Below are 5056 nucleotides of genomic sequence, written 5' to 3' on the forward strand. Positions count from 1 at the left end.
TTTCAGTCAAAAACACCACCATGCTTCCTACCCCAGAAACCCACAACCTCAGTGTCCTCCTCGACTCCTGTCTTCCAGCACCCACATTTAATTTACTGCCAAACCCTACTGGCTCTTTCTATACAACATCTCCCAGATCTACCCCATCCTCTCCAACCAAACTGCAAAAACGCTGATTCAAGCTCTGGTCAGAGAATGTGTACTCTACTCAGTCTCCTTTCAGGTCTCACCGTCTTCTGCCTCTCCCTCTTCCAACATACACTACAAAACTGCTGCACAGATGACCTTCTTGAAGAGTCGCTCAACCCTCTTCTCTCCTCTTCTCAAAACCCTCCACCAGCTCCCTGTGCCCCTCCACATCAAACAAAATCTCCTCACAATGGCCTTCAAGACTCTGTACCAACTCACCTCACCTTATCTATCTGTTCTATTCACCAACTATATCTTTCTCATTCATTCAATCATATTTATTGAGTGCTTACTGGGTGCAGAGCACTGTACTAAGTGCTTGAGCACTGTACTAAGCTCAATCTTCTACCTGTACGCCCTCTTAAGTCACCCACACTATTCCCCAGGCTTGGAACTCTCTCCCACCCCAAATCTGACAGGCCACAGCTTTCCCAGCATTTAAAGTCCTAAAATCCCACACCTTTCAACAAGCCTTTACAGATTAATTCCCAAGACCCTAAATCATGTAAACCCATCAGTAGTTTCTAGCACTTATGAACTTATTTATACCTATCTTCAGCACTTTTGTATATACATTTATTCAATTATTTATCTACCTATTGGCAAATATTTTACACCTGCCTTCCCCATTAGAGTGTAAGCTCTTGTAGGCAGGAAGCGTGTCAGCCCTTGTTTTGTGCACTGCACCTGATGGGTGTTCAATAAATACTATTACTCCTGCTTCTACTCTTCAGCATTAGACCTGCCACTGTGGCCAATGTGATTAGGCACTCAGCTTTTGCTCTGTGCCAAAGGTCACCTTTTACCCAAGGCTGAATTAACTCACCCATGGGCCCTGGGATAATCAAATCTGCAGAATTCTTGCATGGTCCCACCATATCACGCTGTGCACACCACAGTGTAATGACATCATTACATTGCACTGCATATATCATTAGATTGCACTTCTCTTGCATTTGACTTTGGGTCCCATTAGAGTTGAAACACACTAGAGTTAGGACAGACACCATCCACCAAAATCCCCCTCCCCATCCAGCATTCTGATGGAAACATGTCTCTATAGTCGTAATAGTATTTATTAAGCACTTAATAATTACTGTGGGCAGAGTACTGTGGTAAGCATTGGGGAAAAAATACACCAGTAAGAAATAGCACAGTCCAGGGATACCTTCTGAGGGCAGGAAAGAGTATGCTGACAGGGAGTGTTCAACCAGTATGGGAGGGGTGGGATGCGGCTTGTTGGGGTCAGTGACACCCCAGTGGGAGCGACTCTGTCCCTTTCCGGTCTCTGACTTGTGGCGGCACACTCCCTCCCCCTCACTGCCCTCTCCTGCAGTTTGGGGAGGGGATGAGGGATGGAGGCCAGGTGTTGGGGAGAGATATGGTTGTGTGAGGGGGATGTTCAGTGTCTGCCTTCCAACTTGTTTCCCTCTTTCACATCTGCCCAGAGCCACTTTATCCCTCCTTCGCTTCCTCTACTTCTAGATGACAGGAGTTTGTTGGTGCCCAGGCCAAGTGAGGCCAGGGCACACTGAGACAAGTGAAAAAACCTTCTGGGACTATGCTCAGCGCTGCGTGTGCTTCTCCTTTCCACACCCCCAGGGGCTGCTGGCTGCTACTGGGCCCCTGGGGTTATCACCCACTTGTCAGATTGCTCAGAAGGGAACCAAGCTGCTACTTCAGAGTTGCCAGAGAAACAGGCTCCCTGCATCCTCAAGCTGCCAGCGAGAAAAGTCAGCATGCAGATCTGCATAAAATTCTCCCCTCATTGCTCCAGCAGGATTCTGTCCAGAGCCCTTGGTCTCCCACCAAGTTCCACTTAGCTCCTAATCCCTCTGCTCCCATTACCTTCAGCCTCCTCTCCTGCTCACACTGAACGCTGACCCCCACTGTCCAGCAGTCAGGAAAGCTTTCTCAGGGCTCTGATCTTGTTGGATTCCACTGAAGCAGGGTCCTGGTTGCTGCTTGCACTGACCTAGATTCATTCAATCATATTTATTGAGCACTTACTGTATGCAGAGCACTGTAATAAGTGCTTAGATGAGTTTCTCCTGCCACAGTTCAACATTCCCTTTTCCATTTACCCCAGAGCTCTTGGCATTCCCCTCTTTCATCCTGCTCTTCTGTTCCTCTATTATCATGTCCCCTCTACCCCACTTCTCTCCCCATTTTCTTGCTCTCCTTCATTCTGCACTAAAGCAGACTGCCTACCTTGTCCCTCTCTATCATTCCCCAGAACTAGGAAAAGAGAAGCAGACACACAAACTCTTTCTTGGCTTGTATGCTCTACCCTCCTCTCCCTGCCCCAGAGCACTTGTATATATATGTACATATCTATAATTCTATTTATTTATATTGATGCCTGTTTGCTTGTTTTGATGTCTGTCTCCCCTCTTTTAGGCTGTAAGCCCGGTGTGGGCAGGGGTTGTCTCTCTTTATTGCTGAATTGTACTTTCCAAGCATTTAGTACAGTGCTCTGCACACAGTAAGCGCTCAATAAAATATGATTTAATGAATGAATATACACAGTCAGTCCTTCACCAAACTCCCTGCATTAGCATATTCTAACTTTCTTTGTCCACTGTGGACTGGGTTCTAAAGAGTTCCCTGCTTCCCTGCCTTGTTACATCATGTTAAATCCTTCCTTAAATACCACAAACTCTCACCTGTCCCACCTTGCATCTCTACTCCTAAATTACCAGGCAATTGCCTGAACTCTCAAAAAAACTTTTCAATTCTCCTGCATTTCCAGAGCCCCAGGGAGAGATAATGGGACTAGACTGGGAAAATATTTTCCTTTTCTCCCGTTTGGAGGTCCCTGAATAGCAATGTGGCCTAGTGGATAGAGCATGGGCCTGGGAGTCAGAAGGATGTGGGTTCTAATCCTGACTCCACCACTTGTCTGCTGTGTGACCTTGGGCAAGTCACTTGACTTCTCTGTGCCTCAGTTACCTCATCTGTAAAATGGGGATTAACACTGTGAGCCCCATATGGGACAGGGACTGTGTCCAACCTGATTACTTCATATCTACCCCAGTGCTTAGAACAGTGCTTGGCACATAGTAAGTACTTAAATACCATCATTGTTATTATTTTTATTATAGCCAGAGATTCCTGTGTAACAAAAAGGATGTTTCTGCTGACTGCCTCCTTCTTGGCCTCAACTCACACCCAGGACTTTTGGACCCTTTTTCCTTCCCCTTTCTACATACCCTGGACATCTTGTTGCTGTCAGGGTTTGGTGCTTCCTTTCTGCCTCTACTTTGGTTGTCTTGTTTTATGGCATCGAGTCATCTCAGCCTCATAGCGATGCGATGGACACATCTCTCCCAGAATACCCCACCTCCACCTGCAATCATTCTGGTAGTATAGCCATAGAGTTTTCTTAGTAAAAATACCAAAGTGGTTTACCATTGCCTCCTTCCATGCAGTCAACTTAAGTCTCTGCTCTCGACTCTCTCCCATGCTGCTGCTGCTCAGCACAGGTGAGTTTTGACTTATAGCAGATTGCCTTCCACTCATTAGCCACTGCCCAAGGTAGGAATGGAATGGGTGTGCCTCTGCTTGACTCTCCCTCCCATAGTCGAGATTGGTAGAGTACTGGAAACTCTCCAGGTGCGACCCTGAGAGGGGCACTACTTTGCTGCTTGGCAAGGAACATTACTAGTGGATTGCAACCCAGAAAATGTTTGGGTGAACCCAGGTTCAATACATTGGTATGAATACCTTCCCTGGGAGCTTGGTGTGGTAAAATGCAGCTTTGCCTGGAAGAGGGAAAAGATAGGGGAAACAACAAAGGGCTCTATGGGTCTGAAGATTCTGAAATGCAGGCTGTAGAGAAGGTAAATGAAGGGAATGAGCCTTCCTTCACTCTCAGGATTGGCTTAGACTCCAGGGGTGCCTTGAACAGGCAAGCCCTTCCCCACCCAGGGCTCACCATGGGCAGCAACATCATCTCATCCCCCCAATCACCATTTGTGTGCAGCCTGGCAACTAGAGGAAGAACCCGCAAAACAGGGACAGGGGGGCACCAGCCACCAGGCTTCCAGAAAATGCCCCTAGGAAGCAGGGAACCCACTCTGATGCCCACCTGCAGGGCAACCCTGGAGCTCTCCTCGGGGATACGATGGTGACAAGGCAGCACCTAGCCTTTCCACTTCCCCTCCACTTCCCCCACTTGGTCCCTGCTGCCCAGTCTAGAAGGCAATGGCAGCTTACCTGCCATGGGTTAGCACTGCCCCCCTGCTGTGATATTCCTTCTAGAGTTCCTGGGATATGATCATGGCCAGAGAGGATCATTGGGAGCTAAGAGAAAGCACGCGCAAGTCAGCTTCATTTGTGGGTGGGTTTCAAGTAAACGTGGGGGCAGTGGCTATGCCCATGGCTGCCCACCCACTTTGCCCCAAGGCTTTGGGCTGTATCCCCTAGAACCTCTATGTTAATAATAATGGTAAGTTTGTTAAACACTTACTATGTACCAAGCACTGTACTAAGTTCCAGGATAGATACAAGATAATCAGGCCAGACAGACACAGTCCCTCTCCCACATGGGGCTCACAGTCTAAGGGGGAAGGAGAACAGCAGTTTCATCCCAATTTTACAGATGCAGAAATGGAGGCACGGAGAAGTTGAGTTACTTGCCCAAGCTCACAAAGTGGGTGAGTGGCAAAGTTGACATTAGAAGGTAGGTTTCCTGACTCCTAGGCCCACACTGCTTACCAGTCTTGCCATCATCTGTTTCCTATCAGCTGGTTAGCAGCAGAGGAAAGGGGAAGGAGAGGAGACCAATAGCTGGGGTGTTTTTCCTGAAGCTAATTGGCAGTGTGACTCTATGGAGCAGGTTCCAGGTGAGCAGAATCTAGATGAT

At 47.8% G+C, this 5056-nt stretch overlaps 1 non-coding gene across 1 annotated transcript; it reads right to left on the reverse strand.

Annotated features, from left to right (window-relative positions):
* Positions 1-3684: 3684 nt before the first annotated feature.
* Positions 3685-3822, reverse strand: LOC119920644. The gene has a single exon (XR_005448375.1). It is a non-coding gene; the product is annotated as a small nucleolar RNA SNORA7 (small nucleolar RNA).
* Between the last annotated feature and the right edge of the window lie 1234 nt (positions 3823-5056).

Source organism: Tachyglossus aculeatus, chromosome X1 (assembly GCF_015852505.1).
Source record: "Tachyglossus aculeatus isolate mTacAcu1 chromosome X1, mTacAcu1.pri, whole genome shotgun sequence".
NCBI classification, from domain to species: Eukaryota; Metazoa; Chordata; class Mammalia; order Monotremata; family Tachyglossidae; genus Tachyglossus; species Tachyglossus aculeatus.